Here is a 12,809-nt window from a genome sequence, read left to right on the forward strand (position 1 = left end):
CATACTGCACATCTGCTTAAATTTCACTGATCAGAGCTCAGCCAAGGGCTGGAAAGTTACGAATGTAGTCATTTACCACTGAATAAAATTGAGGTTTTACTATTCATGGAAAGACATGAAGAATATTGGGTAGGCAATTAGACAATATATTGCTTCACATAACTGAATAGTTCAAGGGTTGTTTATAACTTCAGGTACAGTTTGATCTGATTTATGACAGCATAATCAGGACTTTGATTTCATTTTCTCAGAAAGTCTCTGGCTCATTCTCCTCATGTTGTTTTTACTGGCTCTCTCTTGGATGGCAGAGATGGCTGTAACATTTCATGATACATCATCCTTCTACCTCACTGTCCAAAGAAAGAGAGAAACATTATTTCTGCGACCTCTCACAGGAAGGCAAAAGTATTTTCTTCCCAGAATCCTAAGCAAAGGCTCTTTGTGTATCATTAGCCCAGCTGGATCACTGGCTTATGCCTGATTCAGTCATTAGGACCAGGCGGATGGGATATACTGATTGGTTTAGGCCAATTAAGATTATCCCTAGCACTGGCAATGAGTTTAGCTTCCCTACGACACAGACTGTCTGGATGGGGGAGATGTGATTACTGCACATGAATATAGGCAGACAGACCTAAAGAAATCAGTGTTCACTACAACTTTTCTGGAAATTACCTCCCTCTTTGTATGTAGTATGCTTACACAGATATTTCTTCACTTGTTGTTTAGTGAACTCCCCATATTATTTCCTCTTCTAGTCACCTCTGCAACCTTAAACAGCACCATTAAACTTGGATTTTAATGTTCATTCCATTAACCACAGAGGGTGGACATCTCTTGACTCCTATTTTGTATGATGAGGACATCAAAGTTTCTTTACCCACTCATCACACTTTCTCACCTCTACTTTCCAATTATTATGACAGTTGTATCATTGTTTTTATAATGTTGAGGTTGAGAAATATACATTCTGTCCTGCTACATTTATGAAGTCTTTTCAAATATCCAGGTTCATTCTAAAAGTGTAAAGTTAGAAAGCAACATTTAAATTTTTATGACATCATAAATACTGTTCCTTGGTGGTCCAGGTGGTTACACTTTCCTTCTAGGTCATCAAAGACACAAGATTGTGCCACTGAGGTTTCATTGACTTCTCTGTTTCTAACCATCACAAAATACCTTTACCATTTCTGTAAGTTTTTCAGGATCTCAGTTAAACTGATTTACCCCTTTTATTTATTTCCTCTAGAGACCTCTCTTCCATGGTCATCCAGGGTCAATTAGATTAGGTCCTCCTGAGACCAGCGGCATGGATATTGTATATCCAAAAGGGAGATCTGGGGCTTGGAAAAGAGTTCTGGGCTGGAGTGCAAAATTTGAGACCTATTAGGATACAAATGGTAATTAAGCAAGGCTTGTGGATGAAATAGTATGGGGGCAGGGGGACTGTAGAGAGTGAAAGGAGAAGAGGGAGGACTTTGACATTTAAGTGCTAGCCAGAGAAGGAGTTGGCAAAAGAGACTGAGCTTTTCAAATCTTAGCATCAGATAATCAACAAGTTGGGGGAGCAGCAGAAAGTGATGTTGAATCTCACCTCACACCTGGAACAGGGGTTTTTGCTTCAGCATTCCTGGCAGATGGCATCTAGCTTGTGCTTTGGTACCTGTAGTGCTAGACAGCCCCAAATGTTGAAACAGTCTTACACTAAACTGAATTATTTCTCTGTAATATCCTGGCCCCGATTCCAACTTCTCATGCATCAGAAATCCAGCCTGATTGTATTGTTTCTCTCTGCGTAATAGTGCTCCAAATAATATGAGATAGTTAAGTGCTCAACAGCTTGAATTCCAGCCTTGGTTCTGCTCCTTTCTAGCCGTGTTTTCTCAGTATCAAGTTTCTCAGTCTTTCTGTGCTTTCTTTTTCCTTTGAAAAAATTGCAATAGTAATAGAATCTACTTCATAGACTTGCTATGAGGCTCAACTGAGATAATGCATATAAAATGCTCACCACAGTGACTAGCAAATAGTATGTGCTCGATAAATGTTTGTTTGTGTAATAATAAAATAATGACAGTAATAATTATAACAGTAATAATGAGCTCCACTTGCTGCCTATGCTTACCTTATTAATGATCTCAGTGAGTTGAAATTATCTGGGTCCAAATCCATCTCCTCTACTTGGCTTGGAGTGCTTCGAAAAGTGGAGTCCTATCTTTTTGTTCACCATATCCTGCAGGGTTAAGTATAGGGGCCACCACATAGAAAATGCGTAAAATGTTTGTGGAACAAATACTTGCCAACCCCCTAGAGAGCCTGGTTGCCCTTTTTAAAACATTAAGTGATAGCTCTAATTATCCACTAACCATCTTATTATCTGTAGGAGACCCCAAAGGGATCCACATGCACCACAAATGCAAATATGTCAGCCACACTCACCTTGTTCCTCTTTTCTCTAACCATCTCCACTGCCTGCAGTGCTGTCTGGAGATGAATCCTGTTGCTCCTGCCCATCATGAAAGCACCAGTGTCTGTGCCAAGGAGGCTAGCTGGGAAAGACATGAAGACCTGCCTCTCCAGGGCCAAGGATAGGTCCTCCCCCCTGAGTCTAGCCCTGCTTTATTAATTGGGCCCAGAACATAGCATCTTGTCTTATGCCTAAATCCCTCTTGAACATTCCTTTTGATTGCTGCTTCTAAACCCTTCTCTTTAGAGCTCAAATCAGTTTAAGGGATCTTCTGGAGCCAGAGACCATTCCTTGTCTCCTACTTTTCTTTCCACTGTAGCCCCTTCCTCCTCAGGGCTTCCTTTCCTACTTACAAGACAAGAGCCTCTAGGTGTATGAATGGGACCGACATGTACGGGGAAGGGGCGGTGGACAGTATGGAGTAGGAACTCATTCAAGGATGCCTCATTAATATATTATTTAAAATCTATCTAAGTACAGTTGTGAAATTTCTATCTCTAAGTACAGTGTTAAATTTCACTTTTGCTGTATCCTGAACATGGCAGTGGTTTCACAACTCTGTAACTTGATCAAACCTCATAGAACTGTACACCAAAACCAGCAAATTTTACTACATATAAATCTAAAAATAAATTATAAAATTTTAGTATTGTTGGGATTTTCCCAGTACTTTATACTCTTGATGTCTGTTTCATTGTTTTGGCTGCCCTTGCCCGAAAGAGCTGACTCGGGACCCTGTTTTCTAGATTTCCTTTCCAGTACCCTAAGTGTTCATTTATTTGATTTTTATTGATAATAAAACATGAATAAGTTAACTGCAGTCTCAAACATAAATAGATTAAACCAAACAATACCGGGAAGACTGGAGGACAAAGACCAGCTAGCACAGAAAGGAGCCAGGAAACTCTTATCTGGACTGTGATAACTCTGCTTCACCGCCCTTTATCTGCCTCTATTCTCTACTGCTTCACGTGGTCGGCTTTTCAGTGTTCAAACAGCAGGTTAATACGGACTTTGCCGGATAGTAAGTGATTAAGAACGCCCTATCGTGAATTGATGTGGTCTTATATTCTCTTGCTCAATTCTGTTAATTCCTTTTGAACTAGGCTGATTTCTGGGCAGCTGTTTCCCAGTTAGAGACAGTCTGAAGCCTCTCTCCTCCTTCTCTGGCTCCACATTCATTTTTGAGTTACAGACATATGATGTCACTGTGTCTGAACACCTGTTCTGCTTTATAACCCCTCCTGCACGTGAGTCTACTTCTTCCTAAGGCACCTCCTCTCATAAAAATGAGTGATCATCCTTTAGTCCACATGGAAGCGGTTTCCTTTGACCTCCAAGGGCCCTTGGTTCCTGGGCAACTGTGACCCCTCTGGAGAGGACAGATGCTCAAGGGAAAATCCAACTGTCCCTGTGTTCATGTTTCCACCCATTCACATCTTACCAAGTGAATGTCCACCCTAAGCCAAGTTCTCATGAAGGGCATTATCTCTTACTTCCAGCAGCTTCCATTTTAGTAAGGGAGGCAGGGTGAGTGAAAACACATCAATGAGTTAGTTACAGAATGAGATAAGGGCTATGAGTGCCATCAACAGAGGCTTGGGACAGAAAATAATGCAGTGAGGGATAAATGGTCCAGGGAAACCTGTACCTGTAAAAACCCGTAAAAAGAGATATTTATGCTGAAACAGAGGAGAAAGCGTTTCGGGTCTGGGAAACTGTAAATGCAAAGGTCCTGGGACAAGAAAGAGCTGTGCGTAAAACTAGAAACCTAAAGCCCAACATAGCTTCAGCACAGCAGGTGAGAGAGCGCTGTGAGCTCGGAAGGGAAAGGAAGCAAGTTCCAGAACCTGAGAGCTCCCCGGAAGCTGAGTAGAAAGGTCTGAGCCACAAGACCCATTCATTAATCTGATGTGGGTTTGGGAGAGTGGGAGATAATCATACACTTCAGAACATATAGCAAAATAAGGATAAGCATGGCCCTCTGCTGTAGATTTGACTCTTACAAACAACAATTTGCAAAGGTTTCTCCATTTCCAACTTTATTTGGAGGAGGTTTTGTTAGAAGTTCCTTCCTGACATAGGATGATTGTCAGGTAAACTGAGATGTCTGTGAATGACCCATGTGCCCATATATGACACAGTGTCTTGCTCTAGGATCTTATTTACTCTGTGGTGTTTATTAAAATAAAGCCAGTCACCCTCGCTTTATTATGGGAAAGGTATTTACAGTTTGGTTTCCATGCCTTTGCAGCTGCATTAAAACTCTTTGTATAACTGTTTAAATTTTAACAGCTCTTAAGTGGATGGAAGGTATGCAGGCTTCAAGTTTGTGAATTCAAGAGAAGCATTGATTTATTTTAGCAATTTAAATTTGGAATTTAATTTCCATCTTCCTTGTTCCTTTCTCTTTGTTCTCTATTTTTTTTCTCTCTCTCTCTCTCTCTCTCTCTCTCTCACACACACACACACACCCCACACACAGCACTTTTCTGTAGCTAAAGCACCCTAAATACAATAGGTTTAAAACAAACTTTGAGACTTTTAAGATAATCTCCATGTCATGGTGCTGATGACACACTCCAGGCCGTTTGGCAGGCTACTATGTAGTAAGTACGTAGCAGGGTATTTGTACCAGTTAAGCAAAGTATGGTGTGGACAACCAGAACAGAAACAAGTATAATTTGTTTCTGTAGACTAGAATAAATTAGCAATAGAAAACCTTAACATGTTCAAGTGTGTAAGTGAAATAATAGAATCAAAGAACACCATCTCTTTGAGTGGTGTTTCTGGCCCGGGAGCTCCACTGAGCTGGTTGTACAGGGTCCTTGGCAGGGAATCTGAGCCTGTGGCCTGAACAGCACAGGTCTCTGGCACATCGCAGGGACAGGGACATGTAGGGGGCATTTAGGCTGCCAGCTTCCATGTTACCTTCCTAACAGCATCCTCAGTTTACTGGGAAAATAAATTGCCCATTGTGTGTAGTCATAGCGATGGGACCAGGGCCTCTGCCTCCAATCCTCTGACTCAGAACAAGGGAAAAAAAGACACATAGCTGACTTTGGCCATCCAGTGTATTCTCCAGGGACTCTGAGTTTGGGAGAGTGACCCACCCAAGGATGGAAAACCTGTGGAAGCCATTCACCATGTTGGGAGTGATGCTGTGGCATCTTGGTTGAGTTTGTCTGTGAACCGGTTGCTGTGCTTTCTGCTTTTTGGTTCTCTAGAGCTCTCCCGTGCCTGCTTCTCTAAGCCTGCTTCCTGGTATCTCAGCGGTTCTGTGAGTTTCTCATATTATGTCAATCATTTTCTTTTGTTTAAGGTAGCTAGAATCTGTTTCTATTGTTTGCTCTCAGAGGCCTTAATTAAGATGGTATAATAAATATTCCTAGAGTGAATAAATTAACAGAATAAAGATATATCCAGATTATATTTCAAGTCTTTTATGACTTTTCTCTTCTTTCATCGTAATCAGAGAATTGAATCCCATCTGTAGATGAATTTTCTTGAAAGTTGGATAAATATGAAAGTTTTATATGATGCCTTTTGGAGGCAAAACAGTTTTATAAAAAAAAATGGAAACTTTTAAATATATGGCTATTGTATGGTAGTTAGAAAGTTCAGACAAGCATAGAAAGAATATAACCATATCCACCAACATCTTTTTATACAATGAATATCAATTGACAAAATCATGCTCAATACCCGAGCATATCTCATGGGAGGGATAATACAGTTTAAGTGGTGAATCTCTCATTATTAAACATTTCAGTTCTCTCCAAGTGTTCACTCTTATAAAAGGTCCTGCAGTGAACATTCCTTTAGGCAAATCCTTGTATGCATAAGCTTATTACCCTTAGGATACATTTCGAGAAGTAGAATTGCTGGGCCAAATACTTTGCACGTTTATAATGCTTTTACTCACAAAAATAGCCCTTAAAAAAGTCGACTGAAAAATGAAGAGCCCTTTTATTGTATCTCTTCTTCAGTAAAAACAAGACAAACAAACAAAACAAAAAATGGTATACATTTCAAGGTATGCATCAAGGTGGCCCCATTTAAAACCACATTGCATTAACTGAGGTGCTTCAATGGGTTAGCCCAACTAAATAGAAACAGACGGTGCAAGAAAAATGTATTAATATCCCTGTCTGTTCAATACAACCAGACATTGCACCAGTCCTCCTCACTCATATATTTAAAGCTCATTTATAGGGTCCCTACTGTGTGCCTGGCATGGTTCTAGGGGCTGGGGGCATATGAAAGGAGGCAAGATCTAGTTTCTGGCTTTGAGACATTCACAATCCAGTGAGCCATGCAGACCCATAAATAACTCACAAACAACAGAGTGTGGTGGCCACTGCCACGGGAGAGGCATAAACACAGCATTCTGAGAACAGCAAGCCAGAAGCAGTTTCAACTTGTGTGTGTAAAGTCTTCTTGTTTCCTTCTCTCTCACTAGAAAGCACTATTTAAAATGAGAATATGAGACACACCTTGAGAAATACAAACAGAGGGTTCTGTGGAAGTAAAGAAGGGAGAGATCAGGAATAACTCCAGGGAGTTCATGGGCATTGGCAAGTGGTAGGACTGGCATCATGTAGGGGGCATTCCAGAAGAGAGGGCATTGTGAACACTGGTACAGAGCAGGAAAGAAAAGAAAGCGTTTGAAGAACAGACTGCTTGAAATAGAAGCTTTGGGTATAGTAAGATGGCTGAAAATCTGGCTACCTAAATTGATGCTAAAAACAAGATAAAGCATTTGTGTGTAACTCTATTTGTGAAAGAGAAGCGTTGCATTAGTTACCTGTCACTGCTGCAACGAATTACCACTCGGTGGCTTAAAACAACACAAACTCATTATCTTACAGTTATCTAGATCAGAAATCTGACATTGATCTCACTGTGCCAATATCATGGTGCCTGTGGAGCTGCCTTCCTTTCTGGAGGCTTTAGGGGAGAATCTGTTTCCTTGTCTTCCCCAGCTCCCAGAGACCATCAGCATCCTTTGGCATAGGCCCCTTCTTCTGTCTTCAAAGCCAGTGACAGCGGGTTGAGTCCTTATGTCCTCTCACTCTGACCTCTTCTTTTACCTCTCTCTGTTACTTTTAATAATATTTTTAAGGACCCATTTGTATAATCCACAATACTCTTCCCATCTCAAAATCCTTAATCACACCTGCAAAGTCCATTTTGCCATGCAAGGTAACATAACCACAGGTTCTTGGGATTAGGACGTGGATATCTTTGGGGAGCTGCTTTCTACCTTTCATGGGTATTAGGGTTTTAGAGCAAAGAGTGATGCTGTTGGGGATCTATCTGCCTGAGGAAGACCATGCTGACCTCAGTGAAGAGGATGGACTGCAGGGAGAGAAGACCAGTTAGAAAATCTTTGATGGTTACCAAAAAATATATATATAATTAGGCCCAGTGGAAATAAGAAGGAAGGGACAGATGCAAATGACAGAGTGGGAATAGACTTCCCAGGAATTGGCAAATGTTTGAGTAGAAAGTGGGGAGAAGGGGAACAGAGGTGGAGGTGTCAAAGATGATTCAGGCTTTGAGCATCCATGAGTGAGGATAATGGTGTCATTTAAGTGAGGTGTTTGGTTTAGGGAAGGGGAGTAGTGGTAAATTCAAGTTCAGATCTTATTGTCGTTAGAGAAATAATCTACATCTCCTCTGCTTTTACATTTTTCATAGGGGATATGAGATAAATACATATTCAAGACATACACAACAGGGAAAGAACTAATAGGTGGAAGTGGCTAAGACATGTTGAGATAAAAACTCGGCACAAAGATAGTGAAGAAGAGATACACAGAATGGGGACTCAGATGGGAGGAGAAGGGAAGAAGAGAGAAAAAAGTGTAAGAGTAAGATGGGGAAGAAATATAGACCATGAGGAAGAAGGACGGACCTAACAAAATAGAGGGAAAATGAGAGACAAGGCATATCAACAGAGAGAAACTAAGAAAGGGACCAATTCAAAGGTTTCTAGCATGAATAAGTTGGTCAATTTAAATTTCCAGTTCACTTGAGATGTGCTCACAATTGTAAGTTAATATTTTTTAAGATTGTCTTGGCAGATTTATTTACTTTCAGAAGTTAATCACTGTCCACAGTTTCTCTGTTTTGTTTAGGTTCCAGGAGTCCTCAGTGGCCCTTGAGGGGGTGAATTACTGACCCATTACCCCCTTTGCTCCCTGCCTGCCTCCGTGAAGGAAGGCTCTGCTCGCCCTTGCCCTTCCCAACATGACTAGTCTAACTCTTGAATTATTTTATCCTTGGAATTTGAGGCTTTTTCACACGTGTTGAGGAAAAATGGTTTTCACTCTGTCACCGTCCCTCACAGATACTGCAGCTCACTAAGTGGCACACCAGCACCACACAACCGTGAGTTTATGCCCGTGTTACAGATGGGAGCATTGAGGCTTGACTCTTGTTTAATTACATGCTCAAGGTCACAGGTGTTCAAAGCTGGGAGGACAGGCTACGACAGTAAAGAGTGGACTATCAATATGGACAGGATGATTTAGGAAGACTTCAGGCAAACGGAATCATTGCCTCTGAAAAACTTGAGTCTTATATCCAAGGTGCTACGAAGCTCGCTCTGAACCCTGCTCCCAAACTCTCCCCGCTCTGGCAGAGGCAAAGGCATAAGAAGGAAGTAAACTATACAGGGACAGGATTTCCCTGGCACAGACACCACGAACGCTTTCATGTTTATTATCTTTGAATAGAGGAAGTCGGCACTCAGAGAGGCTAACCAACTTGTCCAAGGTCACCCAGGAGCCTGCAGTCAACCCAGGGCTCCCTCCTGACCTCCATCAGATGGGCAGCGCTCCCGCCAGGGAGGGCGCGTGCTGGCCAGCCCGGGGCGGGTGAGATCGCCCCAGCCCGCCTCTGCGCCCACTCCCCTGTGCGCCGTGCTGGCAGAGCGGCACCCCCGCTGTCCCTGGCGCCCAGTGGGGGCGGCAGCGGGCAGGGCAGCGGGGACCACCGGGGCTGGGGGCTGTTGAGCCCGTGGAGTCCGGCTCGGTTGGGGAGAAGAACGATGCGCGGCGAGCCCAGGTGATCCGGGGCTGGGGTCCTGCGTCCACAGTCCCTGGCCCGCGCCTCGAGCCCGCCGGCTCCCCAGCGCGGGGGCTGGAGCCCGCACCCGAGGGGGCGGTGGGGAGGGCGCAGGCAGCTGCTGGGAGCGCAGCGGCAGCGGCGGCGGCAGAAGCTCGGCTCGGCGGCTGGGGGTGGCCGCTTGAATCTGCCAGGGCGCCTCGCTCCGTCGCCTTCGGCAGCGGGTATGTGCGGCAAGTGCGCCGGGGGTCGGGACCCCAGGAGCCCACGGGTGCCGGTGGGAGCGCGGCGGGGGCGGGGCAGCACGACCGGGTCGAGGGCTTAGGGGTTCAGTACTCAGGAGACCCGACTTTGCGGCAGGGTGGGCTGCGGGGCGGCTCAGGATGTAGGTGGGCTGGCTGGTTGTATACGACGTGTTTCCAGCGTGGGATCATTGTAGGCTTGGGGCTGTTGCTTTGCACTTGTGTATGTAAGTACTTGTGAAACTGCATATGTGCTCACTGACTATACAAGGGAGGTTGTGTATGTAAAGATTTGTGTGTGTGCGTGTGTGTAAGAGAAAGCACGCACAGGCTGTGCATCCATAGCCAAGTGTGTAACTGGATGTGTGTGTGGACTGTATGGCTGGTCCTTGATGTGCAGCCCAGAGACTGTGCTGTGCATGCGTGTGTGTGTGTGTGTGTGAGAGAGAGACAAGATAGTGTGTCCTGAGCGTCCACTTGGATGTGTGTGTATACGTGGCCACGAGTGTGTGGGGCTGCATAAAGCCTTGGCGGTCACTGCTGGTACTCGCAACCATCCTGCAGTTGCCTTTCACAGAATCCCAATCCCAATTTCAGATGCATCTCCTCACAGCTTGCTACCCTGTGCGGCACTGCGCTGTTAGTTGCCTTTGAAAGAAGCGGCTGTTGATACAAGGAAGTGGCAGCTGGCAGAGGTGAAAAAGTGGTAGGCATGAGCTTGTCTTCCTAGAGTTCAATGTTAAGAGAAAATCTTGGCTTGATTTCCATTTGGTCCAATCAAAGGAAGAAATAGAATGTTTCTTAGGGTATAGGTTTGACAAGAACCAAAGGAGGCTTTTGATGGAAGGACACTGGTTCGAGTTTGCCCTCCTTGTCTTCTATCACTGGGATGGATTCTCTGGCCCTTAAAGCTGTGGGTGACTGTGGTGGGCAGTAGTGGATATTTACCCTGTCGCCGGAATGGAACTTCAGCATCAGTGACCAAGGGAGATGTTGCTGCGTGCTCCTGGTGAGCACGGGTTTTGAAGGAAAAGGATGTGGGTGGTGGATGCAGTGCCCTGGAAACAAGGAAATAGTCAGGGCAGGGATGAGACCTGCAGAGTTCTGAAGATCGGCTCTCACCTAGGAAATATACAAGTGTCAGGAAAAAAAAATTAGTAAAAAGTAAAGAGGTTTTGCAGCGTTAGCAAGTCATTTCTTAATCATGTTTATTTTCCTCATGCATTCTCATCTTAAAATCTCTTATGTTTGCATCATTCCCTCCTGTGGGAAATATCCTTATTATAATAATTATTATAGAGGAGAGCCACAGTCATCATTTAAATGCTAGGAGAACTGTAGCTCACTGAAGCTAGCAAGAGCTTCAGGGAGCATTTAGTCCAGCTCATATGGAGCAGAAGGAGGCCCCAGGGCCCAGAGGACAGTAGTGTGTCTGGTTCCTCTGAGTTATCTGGATTTCAGTCCTGATGCTGTTCCTTCTGGGGGCAAAAGCATCCTTGAAGCCAACAAATCAAATGTATATTCTTTCACCCTGCTCTTCTGGACCTCCCTGATTCTGTTCATCTCCTCATCTCCTTCCCCAACTTCACAGACTAGAGGACAGCACCTGAAATCCAACATAAGCATCCTGCTACCTCAAGCCGCCTCCTGATTTTTCCACCTGTGGTTGAACACCACCATCCTCTACATCACCCAGGCTGGGAACTGAAGTCACCTTTTTATTCCTCCTCTTCCTTCATCAGTAGCTGCCGTAGTTTTCATCAATAGGCAGGTTTTATCTATTTTTCCCTCAATACCTCTTGAATCTATTTTGTTTTTCTTTTTCATTCCCACTGCTACCACCTTATCAGGTAAGGCCCTTATTTGGGAATTTCTGGAGATAGGAATAGATATAGACTATGATCACTGAAAAAATGCAAAGCAAATACATGAATTGAACACCCTTGATATTATCACTATCTGACGCACAAGTTAAATTAGTTTTTTGGAAGAATCTGGATGATGGCTGTAGCATCATTGTGTGACATAGATCAAGTTTCTTTGCCTTTCTAAGTCTCGGTTTCTTCACCTGTGAAATGTGATGAATGATTTCAACTAGAATCCAGTCACTAGATCATTTCCAAGGATTCTCTCAATGCTAGAATTCTCTGATTGCCATTGATGTTCTTGTTTGTAGCAAGAAACATTTCACCTAATTTTTTATGGTTACCTTCTGATATTTAACCGATCAATTTGTTGATATGAAAATTCAATCTTCCATATCATTGCTTTTTTGAATATTGAAAAATGTGTCTAGCCTTATTAAGCTAACTTCACACCATGCAGTAATTCAGGATTTCTTGGCACTATTGGAATTTTGAGCTAGATAGTTTGTTGTTGTGAGGACTGTGCTCTGCATCATAGAATGTTCAGCAGCATCTCTGGCATTCATTAGATGCCAGTAGCAACTCCTACTTGTGACAACCAGAAATTTCTCTAGGCATTGCTAAATGTCCCGGAGGGTGGGTGGGCAAAGTACCCCTCCTCCCACCACTCCATTTGAAAATCACTGCTGTAATTCAAACACGAGTCTTGTAACCTTGTATAGAAACATCTCACAACAAAGTTTTTAAATAAATAGATGAATTGCTGTGTTGCTAGCTGCCTTCCCACCCGCTTCCAACTTTACCACCCTCACACATTTACCTTTATCCCTCCTGCTTTTCACTGCCTTGTTGCTATGCCTGGAAATGCTCAACATGTTGCTGAAGGCTGAGAAGCATTTGGGAGGCAATATAATAATAATCTTAATAGCTCACATTAATCTAGACCTTGATATGTGCCAGACACTGTTCTAAATGCTTAATGAGAATGATCTTATTTAATCTTCATTAAGAATCCTATGAAAGGATTCATAGGATACACGCTTCTGTTACTCTCATTTTAGCAATGCGGTAACTCAGACTTAGAGAGGTAAAATAATGTGCCCAAGTTTTCTTAGCTATGGATCAGTGAAGCTGGGACGAAATTGTGTGTTGTCTGATTCCAGA

At 43.4% G+C, this 12,809-nt stretch overlaps 1 protein-coding gene across 5 annotated transcripts in view; it reads left to right on the plus strand.

Moving 5' to 3' along the window:
* The first annotated feature begins 9,296 nt into the window (after window positions 1-9,296).
* HTR4 (5-hydroxytryptamine receptor 4) overlaps window positions 9,297-12,809 on the plus strand; it is a 194,295-nt gene continuing 190,782 nt past the window's right edge. For 3 of the 5 annotated variants that reach the window (XM_038006202.2, XM_038006201.2, XM_038006203.2), the window contains exon 1: window positions 9,684-9,762. The gene's annotated coding sequence lies outside the window, so the exon portion shown is untranslated. Of the gene's footprint in view, window positions 9,763-12,809 lie in introns of all 5 variants that reach the window. The other 2 variants (XM_008014919.3, XM_008014918.3) reach the window with 2 other exon arrangements.

This window comes from Chlorocebus sabaeus, chromosome 23 (genome assembly GCF_047675955.1).
Source record: "Chlorocebus sabaeus isolate Y175 chromosome 23, mChlSab1.0.hap1, whole genome shotgun sequence".
Lineage (NCBI taxonomy): Eukaryota > Metazoa > Chordata > Mammalia > Primates > Cercopithecidae > Chlorocebus > Chlorocebus sabaeus.